Source organism: Rhinatrema bivittatum, chromosome 4 (assembly GCF_901001135.1).
Source record: "Rhinatrema bivittatum chromosome 4, aRhiBiv1.1, whole genome shotgun sequence".
Taxonomy (NCBI): domain Eukaryota; kingdom Metazoa; phylum Chordata; class Amphibia; order Gymnophiona; family Rhinatrematidae; genus Rhinatrema; species Rhinatrema bivittatum.
In genome coordinates, this window is record NC_042618.1 from 383,491,129 (window position 1) to 383,507,796 (window position 16,668).

The window sequence follows — 16,668 nt, forward strand, 5'->3', positions numbered from 1 at the left end:
TGTAGGTAATATTTTTTGTCATTTTTCTTATAAACTCTATTATAAATGCATAATTTTTAATTGTGTTCATAAAACAGATTTCTTCATTCACTGGACGCAGTAGGACACCGCTCTTGTCCTCCATTCCTGCCGGAGCCCAGCAAGAAATGGCAATTCTCTTTCTCTTCCTGCTAGTCATAACTGATTCTATCTTCCCCTGCTGGGCCGAAAGTAACAGCAGAAAAAAAAAGGATGGTGGCCCCGTGGGGAACAGAGAAAGCAGCTTGTACAAAAACTTATTTCTGTTCAGACAGAGTGCTGTTATCTTTCTCTTGTGTCATTCTTACAAATAAAAGTAATACTGGTCCTTTTTTTTTTTTTTAATTTAGCTGTGGATTGTTGTGAGCGGTGTGTCTCACACACACATGTGAGCATTGTCCATCAGGTATGTCATGATGGCAAAAAGGTTGAGAACCACTGCTCTAGGCAACTACCTAGGTCATCTAATGGAAACGCCATTCCTGCAGCTGCGGAAGTTCCACCTGCATCAGAAGTATGAAATCCGCAGTGCATTCCTCAATGGGCCCAGTAGAATCCACGCTAAGCTCCAACAAGCCACCTCCAAATCTCACCAGAATTTGAAGAGTAAACTGGGGGAATCTATAACTGGGAGAAAGGGATTCGGTACCCACCAGTGCAATCACTAGGGACACTATAGTTATAGTATTTCAAAACATATAAAACACAAACAAAATACTTCCAAAAGACTCAGTGATACCTGCTGCATGAACTTTCAAGAACTCACAGCTCCCTTCCTCAGGTCACAACACTTGGAAACTTTGACAGAAATACTACTCATGCCATTTTAGTGATTACATGATGAAAATCCTGCAAGATTAAAGTCATTGGAGGTCCATATTCAGCCACTATGTGGCTCACCTACAGGCAGATACAGAAAGAAACGTGGGAGAGTGGGTGCTCCATGTTGAGCTAGGGACAATAGCGCATCCCTAGCGACTCCTTATCGGCGGTAGAGATGGTTGTCAGCGGGTCCGGACAACCAACGCTCAATTTTACCGGTGTCTGTTTCTGAATGTGCTGACCGCCACAGGTTAGGAAAACAGACGCCGGTAAAATTGAGCATCCATTTTGCTAACCGCTTACCGGCGGGCAGATTTTTTTTACTTTTTAACTTTTATTTTTTGGTTCCTCCGCCTTAATATCGCTAGGATATAAAGTCAGAGGGTGTACAGAAAAGCAGTATTTTTTGCTTTTCTGTACACTTTTCCAGGTTGCTCAGAAATTAATGCCTGCACATTTTACTTTCAGTATCCCAGGAACTGACTAACTAGACTCATCAACCTGCATTTGCATGTGATATGTGCTATTAGTTTTCAGGGGGGTGGGGTTGGCCGCACGTTTTCAACACACTAAACCCCTTACTGTATAAGGGATATTAGACGTGAGTCGAAAATGTGTGGCCAATTGCATGCTAAATGGTGCGCTCGGCCGAGCACACCATACTGTATTGGCCTGTGTTGTAACCTCGACGGAAATGTGGACCCTTGGCCTGTGTTGGGATTGACACTACCTGGAAGGAAGACCTGTGCAGGTTCCCAACGACAGGAGGCGAGGCTGACGGGAGACGGGCCGGCTGGAGCTTCACCAATACCAATCCCATTCCCTGTGGGTTGAGCCTTTGGGTGCCAGGACCGGCTGGACTTAGGTGGGCCCCTGTATGGATGTTCTGACGAAGTACCGGAGGCAGGTTCCACGGTGGCGTGGCCAGGTGGGAGGAAGTCCTGGTCTGAAGTCCTGGTCTGAAGTCCTGGGGAAGCAGCAAGCAAGCAGCGAGAGATCCGATCTGAAGTCCTGGGCAGGCGGCAAGCAAGCAGAGAGAGGTCCGCTCCGAAGTCCTGGGAAGGCGGCAAGCAAGCCGAGAGAGGTCCGATCCGAAGTCCTGGGCAGGTGGCAAGCAAGCAAAGAGAGGTCCAGTCCGAGGTCAAAAGCCAAAAGGTCCATCTGAGAGGAGAAGGCGTGATGGGCGAGGAGCCGGGAGCTGGAAAAAGAGCGGAAGGTGGGTGTAAGAGAAGAAGGCAGTAACAGGAGCGAATCCAGGAGAGGAGGGCAGGAACTGACTAAGGAAAAACCAGAACCACCACACAAGGCAGGAGACTCATTGCCATGTCAGAGAGGAGCAGTGGAAGCAGGCCTAAGTAGGCCAAGGGGGTGATGTCATCCGGAAGGGCCCGCGGGAATTTCCCGCCACTGGCCCTTTAAATGGAGATCAAGGACGCACGCGCGTGCCTTGAGACTGAGCCCGACCGGCCAGGAGAGTGGTGGCATCCGCTCTGAGAGGGAGTCCCAGCACTGAGGAGGAGGAGGAGGCTGGGCACCAGGGAAGGGGAGCGGGAGGTCCGGCGGTGAGTTGGCCATCGGTGTGACTTCGAGAACCCTGGGGGGGCCAGGCTGGTGCTGTCGGCAGTAGCAACAGCCTGCTAGTTAGCTGGATAAACTTAGTGCATATATTCAAAAGTGCAGTTGTACTGCTGAATATTTCCAGTTATCTTAAAGTTAGTGGGATAAGTTTATCTGGTTAACTTTAAGACAGTCCTATGAGCTGACCAGACTTAACTGGATAACTCAACTCCTCTCACTTAGGGCCCATGAATGCTCCTAACTTATCCAGCTAAATTCTAGCTGGATAAGTTGCTGAATATGCTGAATTTGCCAATTAGATGGATAACGTTTCAGTTATCCATCTAAATATCTTTTGAATACAGAGCTCACTGATTGCTGGAGCACAGTTATTGAAGCACAAGAAGATACTTGCTATTTTATTATTTCAATCTATAAATATTTTACTTCATTGGAGTGCTCTGATTATGCTATTCTGCGCACCAAACAATATAATCCTTTAAAGTGCTAAATTCTCTGAAACAAACAACAAAAATCTAACAATGTTGAGAGATCTAATTCAAATTGTTGCATTGGGTTTACTTATTGAGAACGCAGGGGGTTAAAATGCACCTTTGGGATTCTGACTACTGCCTTAAATGCAATGTCCAAGTGGGGACTCTCTGCCACATGTTCACTGGATGTCCTAAATTGGACTGTTCACCAAAGCCTACCGACCCATATAAACATGTAGTTCTAATCCATAGCACGTAATTTAATCTGTACAGTTCAACAACCGAACTATCTTATAACGCCTACTATAACTATGTTAACAAGCACGTACATTTTTGAGCACTGTCAAACATCGAAACTTTGTAAACTGTTGTGATGGCGAAACCGAATGACGGTATATAAAACTCGCTAAATAAATAAATAAATAAATTGAATGGATACTGGTCAAAAATTCGGGAAATAGTGGAACAAGTACTCCCTGATCGGGAGCTCTATTCTATCTACATCTGTCCAGCGATGGAGCCTCCCTTCCAAGAGGGGGTAGCCAGTTTCTTTCCATTTCATTGGTCCTGGCTAAAAAACACATTCTGCACCAATGGAACTCAGACCCTTTGCCTTCAGTATACGATAGGCGAATCTCAATGCAACAACAAGCTCAGCTGGAACTGCTCCGGAAAAAGTCATTCCGTCAACCCAAGCGCCTGCTCCTATTGAAGGACTATCTCCTCTTGTGGAAGAAAGCAGCCACACTACTTTAAAAAGTGCTACCATCTCAACCCTATGTGTGTGAGTGTGTAAGTATGGTGTGTGCACGGTAGGGGGAGAGAGGGAGGGGGAGGGGGAAGGAAACTGTTTGTTTATTGGAAAAAGGAAAATGAAACACAAGAGATGATTGTCACCATTGATATCGGTTGTGTCTGTAAAAACCATTACTGGTACTTACTGTGTTAACTATTTGTTATTGTTTTCAGCCCAAATTTTCTTTGGTTTCAATAAAGGAGATATTAAAAAATAAAAAATTCTAACAATGTTGAAGTACTTCTATTGTTGGAACTGTTTTGCCACACCCCACTTGAAATATGTGGGCCTTTGTGGTGGAATAAGGCATTCAGAGCCATAACTAGGCATTCTAGCACTTGGGACAAGCAAGCATATTTGCATCCTCCCACTGCCACTCTGATCCCTGGTACTGTTCCCAACCACCCACTCCATTCCATTGTGGTCCCCAGTCCTCTTTCTCTCTCTGCCCCTTCTCCTTCACAACCTGGATGGTAGGTGCAGCATGGCGATTCATCCGCTGCTGGCCCACATTTGTTTGTTGTTCAATCAGTTTTCTCCCCCTAAAGGGTTTTCCATCCTGGATGGCTATCTCATTCACCCACCCCTAGTTACAGACCAGAAGGCATTTGTTGAAAGGGCAAACAGCTCCAGACAGATATAAAATATTAAAAATCCGTCTTAACAAAAGAAAGCTGATCTGTCTCCAACTGCCCAGTGCTAGGACTGAACCTGCATCCTGTTCTCTTCCTGGGGTGTTTACAACCACTTAACTGTATCTGCATTTTTTCTCACCAAAATATTTACAAGGAGGGGGGGGAGGGAAGGGGGGGGGGTCCTGTCATCTCATAGTCAGGGAAATTAATGATGTCAGTAATCAAACGTGTTCCCTATTCCCAAAACATTATTAAAAAAAACCTTATCCACTGAGTCTGTGAGCAGGAATTACTCAAATGTTAGAAATGCTGTGAAATACTCAGGCACCCACAGCTGAATATCTGGATTAACAAAAATATATCTGGTGAATTACTGAACAGCTTTAGTTAAATGAAAATAATAAGTGCTGAAGTCCGTAATCACTTTAGGTATATAAATCTTGCATTCTCTCAGCCCTCATGGGTCTCTGTCAAGTTAGGTTAAGCCCTGGAATGCTGGTCAAGTCATATTCACAAGGAATGCATTCTCCAGGGCCCACGCTACACTATGACTTCCTCTCTGGGTCTCACTCCTACATCTGTTTGGTTTGGGTTTTTTTTGCCCTAACCTTTTGTTTCTTGTATTTATTTGTACTGTGCTTGTGGGGTGCACACTTTCTCGTGGCCATAGTCCTCGTTTTTAGGAATATCTCTGCTCTGTGTTTTACCTTTTTCAGGTGGTCTCCAAACCTTGCCTGGGCTTCTGTTGAGGATCAAAACAACATCTTTGATTTTTTTTTTTTTTTTTTAAGAGCCATTATGCAAGGAGTGACCATGCTGTAGACAAAAGTGACCCAGAGGCTAGTGGTACCTTGTAGCCTCCTAGATTTATTGAGGTATGAGCTGTGGCGGACTGGAGTCAACATAGATACAGAGACGGCTTTCAACTGCATTAAGGGATATTTCTTTTGGAATGAGACAAAAATCAGAACAGAACAGGGCAGTATTCCGGGTTTTGTTTCAACTGTCAGCTGTCTATTTAAATTAAACCGCTAACTGTGCTGTTGCGAGCTCATTCCGCGTTTCACTCGATCAGGCTCGGATGCCTTTCCTTGATGCGGTGTTTTTTAAGGTCTCACGCTCAGCGATGCAGGGGGGAAGAGCGCGGTCCCCTTGCCGCACTTGCATGTTTCTGCCCTGCGGGCGGGCCTGAAGGGGTTACTCTTTCCTTTCCTGTAAAGTGAATCAAAGGAGGAAACCTCGCCGGTGGCGGCAGCCAAAGCCGAGCCCGTGACCTGCAGCTGGCTGAACCAGAGCTGAGCCAAAAAAAAAAAAAAAAAAAAGTGCAGCTCGGCGCTTTCCCGGGACGGGCGGACATCGTCCCACTCTCGGAAGCCCCGCAGCGAGCGGCCGGGGAGGGAGGCAGGGAGCGCCCACGGCCTGCAGGGGGCGGAAGAGATTTCATTGAAGCGAAGCACGTTTTCTAGCTTCGCTAATGTTTTCGTGTTCTGCTGCGATCTAGGGAGAAACGGAGCCGGGGCGCGAGGGCTCCGAGAAGCTTCGTGCCGTACACGTTTCGGAGGGTTTCGTTTCGCTCCGGGATGGCAGGAACTGCATGTTGAAGGGGCATGGGATGAACGCAGTGCCCCCCCCCCCTCGCTTTTAGTGGGTTTTACCGTCCCGGGACTGCAGAAGCGCTGATTTAGGCTTATTAAGGGTGTTTCCTCAGGTAAACTTCCGTTTCTAAGGCAGTTTCACTGTAAACAAACCTAGAACACAAGTGCCAACTTCCACTCTCGCTGCCTTGTGCCCGTGGCTTTCCTTTCCTTCCCTTCGTTTTTGTGAAATTCCTGGGACTGTTGGTAGTGACTGTTCCATGCTGACGTTATTGCCCTCTGTTGTGGTTTTTTTTATTTTTCCATGGACTTGCACTTTCAGATTCAGCAGTAGGCAGGGCAGGTGCACGAGTCCAGGGCTCCCTCCTACCTGCGGAGGTGGCTCCTGCACCGTGCGCCCTGGCAAGATTTTATAGCCCCCCCCCCCCCCCCCCCCAACAAAGAATAATTTGGCGCTCGAAGCAACCGCCAAGTTTGCTTCATGGCAGCACCTGCTCTGGCAATAGGAGTGGGATTCTCAATGAAAACCTAATTTTTAATAAAGAAAATGAATATTCTCTTTAATCTACCTCAATGTGACACTCTGAATTCCGCTGAAATGATAACGTATATAGACGACATTGTTTCTGGTTCCCAGGCTTGTTGCAATAGCTACGTCTGTTTTGGAATACATTATTTTAAGTCTTTCACTCAAGTTTTGTTTTAACTTTATTAATCTTATAAAATGGTGCTACAAAATAAATGTGTTTCAGGATTATTTGCTGTACAGTTCGAGTAGCCCTTTGGGTCCTGGAATTCAAAATGGAGCCTTATAGGCCGGGATGCTCTTTAAAGAAGGGGGTTCTCAAGCTTTTTTTCATTCTGACAGCTGATGCTCAAGTGCCACTTATGCCACACTACAGTCACAGCTGACCTAAAAAAAAAATCATTACAATGTAACCTTTTTACAAGCTGTTAATGAAATTAAAGTTATTAAATGTCATTTTTTTTTCACAAGTATTAATCTTTGCTTACTTCATCAGGGAGAAACGTGGGCCTGATACACAGTTTCTCAATACAGGGTTGAAGGGTAGATAAACTCGTGCATCTCACTGTCAGCATCCAAATATTGTAACCTATTTTGGAGTTTATAGGGAGCAGAATTAGGATGTTTTCTCTTTCAATTTGCATACAAAAATATATTAAAATTGTAGTATTATCTTCCTAATAGCAACTCAGAATCCCTGCACTGCAAACGCTTTGTGAAGCAACACAAAAGCCTGCAAAAAAGACCCTCAGAAGCTACTGTATATACAAAGAAATAAGAAATATACATTCCCAAAATGGGCATTCCAGACACTAAGAAATGGAAGTAAAATAATTGTTCTACCTTTGTTGTATGGGCAATCTATTTTTCTGATCGAGGTGGTCTCAGTCTCTCATTTCCACTTTCCTGTTTGTTTCCTAAGTCCTTTCATGGAATGAAGGAGAAGCCAGGGTTCAAATCCCACTTCTCTCACACCTGCTTCTTGTGACTTTGGGCAAGTTTGTTTGTTTGTTTGTTTGTTTATTTATTTATTTATTTATTTAAGGTTTGTATATACCGGCATTCATGATACAATCACATCATGCTGGTTTACATGTAAACAGGGGTGTACAGTAAACAACAAAGTAACCTAGAAGTGTAGAAGGAAGCAGTTACAAATAACAAGGAAGATAGAACTGGGAGAGGAGAAATAAAGGAGAGGATAACAATAGCTGTAAGTGATTACAAGTTGCTTAAACAGGGCCTATATACCAAAGGTTTTCCTCGTTTCTATGAGGAAAATGCTTAGCAAATGACCCCTTAGATTGTAAGCCACCCGAGGCAGGGAAATACCTCGTGCTTGGATTTGGAAAGGCAAATCTAAATCCATATTTTTTCTGTTCTCTCCCTGCATCTGTCTCTGACATTGATCTTTCATCTGTTTTTTCTTAATTCCTCTCTTCCCTATTCACTCATAACTAGATTTCACCTCTCCTTCTCCCCTTCTCTCACCCCCCAGTCTTCAAACTCCCTTTTTTTTACCTGTCACCTACCTACCAATTTTTCATCTCCCATTCTGACTTCTCCCAGTCAGCCCATTCCCTCGTCTCTCACTGCTTCTCCATCCTTCTGTTCCCCCCCATTCATTCTCACTCACACAGGCTCCCATTCATTCTCTCACACGCATACACAGACCCCAGGCAGGCACCCACTCGTTCTCACATGCACACACTCAAGGCAGGGCTCCCTTTTCTTGCCGGCAGCATCAGAGCCTCTCTCACTCCTTTGCTGCCGCTGTCACTGCTGCCATGTCCCTATTGGGGAGGAGCCGATTGTTGCTGCTTCCCCTCAGTGCAGGCCATGTGGTATTAAAACTTTGCAGAGCTAGCACTTCCTCCATGCCGATCTCATGCATTTGAGATCAGCATAGAGAAAGTGTTACCCTTGCAAGTTTTAATACTGCAGGGCCAGCTCAGATGAACAGACAGGATCAGTTCTCTGCTCCCAGTCATCCTGACATGCAGCCTATTTCTTCAGCTGCCGGTGGGATGAGCTTCACTGGCAGCCACATGGGCTTCTTTCCCTGTTTTTCAGCCACCAGGGAAGGAACTTGTGTGCACACTGCTCTGCTGTGGACACAGGGTCCAGAGTCTTTGTGCGCACGTGCACCTTAGAGGGAACAGTGCTCTCATTTCCTAATGACACTGGTTGAGAACTTCTGCTTTAAAGGACCTGCATGAAAAAAAAATGAGCTTAGACACTACAGCCTGCTTTTTAGTAGTCTTTTAAGCTTTATCACAGATTCACACCTATTAAGACTCCAGGGGGCCGATGCAATATAGTGTGCTCAGACTAGCGCACAGCTTGACGTGCGATTGGACATGCGTTTTGGACACACTAGAATAACTCCCAATGCAATAATGGGATTAGCGCATCCAAACCAGCGCATAGCTAATAGCGCTCATCACATGTAAATGCCATGTAAATGAGGCTATTAGCTATTACCCCCCCCCCCCCCGATGCAAAACATCACCATGCACCTGACGTGCATGTTTTAACATGCAAAAATTAATGCCAACCCTGGATCTGGTGTTGTCTTGATGCGCCCCAAGCCTCTACAAAAAAGCAAAAATTACTGCTTTTTTGTGGTTCCTCCTGAGTCACAATACTAAGTAGGAGGAACCACAGAAAGCAGCATCACGAAAAAAACCTCTTGATGGCGATCAGGTTAGGAAAACAGATGCTCGTAAATTGAGTGTCTGCGTCCCTAACATGCGCACAGCCACGTCTCCCGGGTGCCCGATGCCAAGATGCATGAGGAATGCACAACTGATCCCTAGTGCATCCTTTTTAGTGTGGCACTTTATTAACATATCGCATCGCACGCCCAGGAGTCTTTGTCAGGAGAAGAAAACAAAAGAGTTTAGCAACTACCCCAAACTAATTTTACTGGCTTAGGAGGATTTCTTGGGGGATTGCCTGATAGTATTTGTATCTCTTTTCTGAAATATGGCCAACCAGTATACAAATACACATGCAGCCTGTTTATTTTAATTCAATTTCTGGCTCCTGAAGGTCAAAGTGACTTCAGAAAAGCCGTGGGATGTGACACTTTTAGACAGACAAAGGTCCAGGAATGCTGGGCTCTAGGGACCCTGCCCTTCCTGTCTTGTATAGCTCAGTAAGCAATAAGCATTCATCTCCACTGTCAGGAAAATATGAGGGGTACACATGGATGTTATATAACAACTTTGTCCTTTCATCCACAAGGAAAAAAACAAGCTGTCTCTTTTGTTGACCCTTGGAGGCTGACAGCAGCAACACAGGAACTCAGTAGCTACAACAACAGATTTTCTGTCCAGTCAGACCCCAATGTGTGTACATTAAGACGTGGTTCTGTACACATTTTTGCATGTACAGCTTTGCTACCAATTTAATACAAAGTTTAGCTCACATTGAATAGTGTGTACACAAACATGAATAAAGCTGTGCACATAAATTAGCATTCCTCTATGCAAATCCCATGTTAATCAAGGCATTAGCCATCACTCCCCAATGCAGAGAGAGGTGCATAAGCTTAACTCATGTTTTCTTAACCCTGGAAATGTAATTCCAGGTCAGAGGTGGCGTGACGTTTCTGGGACTAGTTGCCAGTTTATGAGGCTGAACCTGGAGTTTATGGTGTCAGGGATTTATGTGCATACATGATATGTAAACATAAATCAGGTTTTATGTGCAGAGAATATGATTTGTGTATATAATACATGGTTTATGTGCAGAAGATATGGTTTATGTGCATATTTTTGTGCAAATATCTTTGGGTTATTATGCTTTTTTAAAACTCACAATTCATGAACATACCATTAACTTACTGCTTAGGGATTTAAGTCTTTTTTTTAGGGCATGAGTACAGAAAATGTGTGTTGAAGTTCAGAACACATTATTTTAGTCATGTCAGTTCATTGGGCTCTCAGGATTTGCAGGTACTCTGTCTTTTTCTTACTATTCTGTCAAACCAATCCTCAGCCCCACCCTGTTCAGCATCAAACCATTTTCTCCAAACCCTAAATATCTATCTGTAAAAATAGGCTTTCTATAACTGTAAATGGAGTGGAGGCATAGCCAGGTGGTTAGTACAGTGAGCTAGGGTTCACATCCTGCTTCTCCAACGGATGCTCCTTGGAATCCATATTTTATTTATATTCTGCACTTTAAAGTGGATTACATTCAGGTACTGTAGGTATTTCCCTATCCCCAGAGGGCTTACAATCTAACAGGCCGATACAGTACAGTGTGCTCCGGTGGAGCATTTGGATGCATGTTTTCGACGCGCTAGCTTTACCCCTTATTCAGTAAGGGGTAATAGCACATCAAAAACGTGCGTCCAACCCCCCCCCCCCCCCCCCCCGAGACTAATAGCACCCGCAACATGCAAATGCATGTTGATGGCCATATTAGTCATTCCCGCGCGATGCAGTAAGTAAAATGTGCAGCCAAGCCGCACATTTTACTTTAAGAAATTAACGCCCAAAAGTAGGCGTTAATTTCTGCTGGCGCCAGGGAAGTGCACAGAAAAGTAGTAAAAACTGCTTTTCTGTGCACCCTCCGACTTAATATCATGGCGATTTAAACCCCGACTTAATATCATGGCGATATTAAGTTGGAGGTCCCAAAAGTTAAAAAAAGTTAAAAATTAAAAAAATATATTTAAAATGGGCCCGCAGGTTGAAAAACGGACGCTCAGTTTTGCCGGCATCCAGTTTCCAAACCCGTGGCTGTCTGCGGATTTGAGAACCGACGCCGGCAAAATTGAGCGTTGGCTGTCAAACTTGCTGACAGCCGCCGCTCCTGTCCAAAAAGAGGTGCTAGGGACACTAGCACATCCCTAGGGTCTCTTTTTACTGCGGGCCCTAATTTAAATAAATTAATTTACTGAATTATGTACAGAACAGTGGCCTGTGTGGGAGAGCTTGCCCACAATTTTTACTGTATTGGCCCTGGCCTGTAAGTTTGTACCTGAAGCAATGGAGAGTAAAGTGACTTGCCCAAGGTCACAAGGTGCAATAGCAGGACTTGAACCCTGCTCTCCTGGTTCATATCCTGCTGCTCTAACCACTAGGCTACTCCTCATGACCTCCAGTGCTGTAGGTACTAAGCATTTATCTCATAAGACACAAAATAGAGGAAGACTTTTAGTCAATAGGTTCCTTAGATTGTAGTAGGGAACTCCTTACTGTATTTGATTGTACCTCACCTTGAGCTTGGGTTTGGAAAGGTGTGTAATCACAGTTGGAGGAGAGGCTGGGTGGTTAGAGCCAGCTGAGAGCCAGGGTTTAAATCCCGCTGCTGCTCCTTGTGACTTTGAGAAAATCACTTCACCCTCCATTACCTCAGGTACCAACATTAGATTGTGAGCTCTCTGGACAGGGAAATACCTCTGTACCTGAATGTAGCTTGCCTTGAGCTCTCACTGAAAAGGTGTGAGCTAAATCTAAATAAATACATTAAATCCAAAGACAGACTGGTTTTATATTCATTTCCCATTTATCCTAAAGAAGACTTTCTCTGTAGAGAAGTTAAAAAATATTCATAGTAACAGCGTAAATGACAACATATAAAGACCAAAAGGCCCATCTAGTCTGTCCAGCAGTGATTTTATGGGCACTTAATCCAAGTAGATCAAATTCCCATTTAGAACTAAGCCCCAATTCCATTGTATCCTCTTTAGGGTTGCAGCTGCCACTCTTTGCAGGTTTCCCTGTGTCTTCCAGGAAGCACACTGTAGTTAGTATAGAAATATAAGTTACAGAGTACAAATATTCTAGTTACCTGCATTTTCTTACTCTTTATTCCATCAGTCTGTGAACAAATACATGGCACAATAAGGCAGTACTAGATACAACTCTCATGATATTTTCTTATGCAGTGTCAGGATCCAAAATAGTAATTGACTGTTCTGTAACTGCACAATGTGCACTTAAAGGGTAAAACGATATCTGTGACTCAATCTTGTAGATACAGGGGTCCATTTTCAGCCACTGTGCGGCTCTGCTAGTTTGCCTGATAAATTTATCAGGCAAACTAGCAAAGTATATTCAGCTGTGCCGGATAAGTTTAACCAGCTAATTTCAGGAAAGATCTATGGCCTGACCAGAGTTAGACGGCTAACTCAGCTACTCCAAGTTATGCCCCCGGAATGCACCTAACTTATCTTGCTAAATTCTAGCGGGATAACTTATTAGCCCACTGGAATTTAGCCAGATAAGTGCCCAAATATTAATTGAGCTGGCTAAATACTTCTGAATATGGACCTTTCTGTGTACAGAATTTACTGTCTATAAACCTCTACCTGACCAAAAGCCAGCATATATAAAAAGTAGATTACAGGATCATGTGAAAAAGGGTTTATAACAACCTTTGATGGAATTGTGGCAGAAATTTTTTTTTATCAGAAACACTTAATAGCCCAGGGTCTTTATTTGTCCATCCAAAGAGCTGCTGGCCTCAAACATCTGGCTACAATAGATTCTACTTTTCCAGTGCTAATATCTATACATGTTTATTTAGGAATTTAAAATTATAATCAAATCAGGACCTCCCTTTAACAGAAATATGTGAAATGTTGTAGGCCCAGATACTATCAGAAGTACAGAGGGCTCAGCCCGTGGCTCACTGGCAGTCCTGTGCACTGCCATGTGAGAGACCTGCATGTGATTCCCAAAGCCTGACTCCAAGCTGGGGATGCAGCGGACACAGTGGAGAGAGAGGGCTTCCCAGCTATCGCACAAGAGCAACACCTACTAGCCAGCCTCAAGACGAGTCCCCAGAAGACCCATTTATCAGAGTGCCATTTTATAAGATTAATAAAAATAAAACAAAATTTGAGTGACAGCAGGTTTAAAAGAAGGTATTCCAAAAAAAAAGAAGTCACTATTGAAATGATATTGGGAAATAAAAAAATATTCCCTGTAATGTAACATTTCAGTTTACTGTAAGGAATTTAGAGTGGCAATGGTGTAGATTACCGGTACATTAATTTTTTATATTAAAATTAGATTTTCAGTGAGAATCAAGGACAAGGGTTTGCTAGAACTTGTTCAACTTAGTTACTTCTGTTGCTGTTTTTCCAAAGAGCAACTCCAGAAAAAAAACATTCCACAACAGGAAACAGCACTGGACAGAGGGCAATAAAAGCCAACCATGGAGCAGTCGATGCCAACAGACCCAGAGGATCAGAATTTCACATGTAAAAACAAAGGCAAGGGAAGCGATCTTCAGGATGTTAGCAGACATAAGAAGTTGAGAATGGAAGTTGGTATTTGTTTCTAGGTTTGTTTAAGATGAAACTGCATTAGAAAGGGAAATTTAGTTGGATTCCCAAAGGCGTTGCGGTCTGTGGCAGCCGGTCAAGGATTGCCAATACAGTGGCTGGGCTAGATGGGGGGATGGAGGGAATGGGGGGGCGGGAAGGTTCTAAAATGGGGAAAACCCTTTGGTAGCTGCAAATGTAATTCAAGGGCCATAGCCCAGGTAAAACCAGTTTTAGTTGAGCAGGAAATTACCAGGTTAAAAAAATAAAAGCATAGTTGAGTCTTGATTGCTGGCAGTAGATGGCAGTATGGTATTTTTAAAGCTGTTAAATTAGTTTTTTTGATGTATTAATTTCACCTATACGGGTATCTATATTAATTACAAGAGTGACAGCTCAACTTAGAACTATAACATCATTCTGATTCCAATTATCAACATTATTGTGCTGATTAAATGCCTAAAAGCATTAAAACCAGTGTTTGATTTGAGCAAAGGAGTGGATCCCTCCCCAGATAGAAGAGGGGTTGGAAGTGCAGAGGATGGGGGGTGGGCCAGTGAGCCCAATTTACATTTCGGCTGACCTCTTCTTTTGGCAGTTTTCAGGTAGCATGTTCTATATTTTAAGGGAGCCTTCTGTAATTGGATAGCTCAGTTTCTGCAGCCTACTTGAGTTTGTACAGGTTCGTGAAGAAGCCCATAAACTGTTCTTAGCCAGAGTAACTTGAGGAAAAGCAACATGGGATGTATCTACAGTTTGGGATCCTGCTAGGTGCTACATTCCTGGTCTAGTCTCTGTTGAGGGTGGGCTAGATTTAAAAGAAAGTATTAACAGTAATAAGGGATGTACCAAAATTTCTCCTGTATTCCATCAAGCATTTCATAAGAACATAAGATATGCCATACTGGGTCAGACCAAGGGTCCATCTAGCCCAGTATCCTGTTTCCAACAATGGCCAATCCAAGTTACAAGTACCTGGCAAATACCCAAACATCAAATAAATCACAAACTCCTGTTGCTTATTAATTAATAGCAATTTATTGATTTTTCCTCTAGGAATTTATCCAAACCTTTACACTAACTGCTGTAACCACATCCTCTGGCAATGAATTCCAGAGCTTAACTATGCACTGAGGGGCAGATTTTCAAAGTCTACGCGCGTAACATACACCTGTAACCCGAGAAAATCTGCCCTTCACGTGCCAAGCCTATTTTTCATAGGCTCGGCGGCATGCGCAAGCCCCGGGATGCGCATATGTCCCGGGGCTTCAAAAAAGGGACGGGAAGGGGGCGGGTCCAGGGGTGGTGCGGGTCCAGCGGCGGTCTTGAGTCCTCCGGCACAGCGGCCTGTGCCGGGGATGGCGCACCGGCGAGCACAAGTTAGGGCTGGGGGTGGGTTAGATAGGGGAAGGGAGGAGAAAGTGGGGGGGAGCAGTAGAAAAGTTTCCTCCGAGGCCGCTCCGATTTCGGAGCGGCCTCGGAGGGAACGGAGGCCGCCTGTGCAGCTCGGCGTGCGCAAGTTGCACAATTGTGCACCCCTTTGTGCGCGCTGACCCTGGATTTTATAACATGCGCGTGGCAGCGCACGCATGTTATAAAATCGGGCGTAGATTTGTTTGCGCCAGGTTGAGCGAACAAATCTGCGCCCGCGCGCAGGTTTTAAAATCTGCCCCTAAGTGAAAAAGAATTGTCTTCGATTTCTTTTAAATGAGCTACTTGCTAACTTCATGTAATGCCCCTAGTTCTTCTATTATCGGAGACAATAAAGAACTGATTTACATTAACTTGTTCAAGTCCTTTCATGACTTTGTAGACGTCTAGATGTCTATCAAAGCCCCTCTTAGTTGTCTCTTCTCCAAACTGAACAGCCCTAACTTCTTTAGTCTTTCTTCATAGGGAAGCTGTTCCACACCCCTTATTTTGGTCACCCTTGTCTGCACTTTCTCCAGTGCAACTATATATTTTTTTTGATGCAGTGACCAGAATTGCACACAGTATTCAAGATGTGGTCTCACCATAGAGCGATACAAAGGCATTATGACATCCTCTTTTATTTTCCATTCCTTCTTAATAATTTCTAACATTCTGTTTGCTTTTTGGATCACCACAGCACACTGGGCCGACGATTGCAATGTATTGTCCACTATGACACCTACATCTCTTTCCTGGGTGGTAACTCCTAAGATAGAACCTAACATTGTGTAACTATAGCAAGGGTTATTTTTCCCTATATGCATCACTTTGCACTTGTCCACATTACATTTCATCTGTCATTTGGAAGCTCAATCTTCCAGTCTCGCAAGATCCTCTTGCAATTCATCACAATCTGCTTTCTGCTTACAAATAATTATAATAATTTGATATCCTCTTGTGGTCCCAGAGCTTTTCTCAACTTCAGTTGTTCATCCCCTGTGAGTAAACGCAGGCATGCTTTTGTTGGAGGCTATGGTGGTGTGCTCGTATCCTTTAGAACTGCAGGCATGCCCAATTAGGCAGGTATTTTGGCAGCAGAGAACACCAAACATAGACAACAATGATAAGACATGCTACACTGTTTCAACAATATTTCTCATGTTGAACCATTTACAGTTCCTTGGATCAATTCTTTGCATCTTGTCCCAGTTTGCTCAGCTACTGACGGGTCAGTATTGCACTGCTGGGTAGGGTAGCACCAGGGGCTCCACCTCCACCACTTGCATGTTAGCAATTTCTGGGGCCGATGTAATAAGACCCGCGGCAAAACAGGCACTCATTATGAGCGCGGGTTTTGATCATCGCGGGCAGCTGAAGCTGCCGTTTCTGTGGGATGTAAAAAACAAATTATGCAAATGATTTGTGCGCAGAAATCCACGCATGTACAGAAAAATGTGCGTACCTAAGTGTGGTAAGGGCCTATATAATAAGCAGCCACATCCGTGCTCAGAACCCGCACCGATA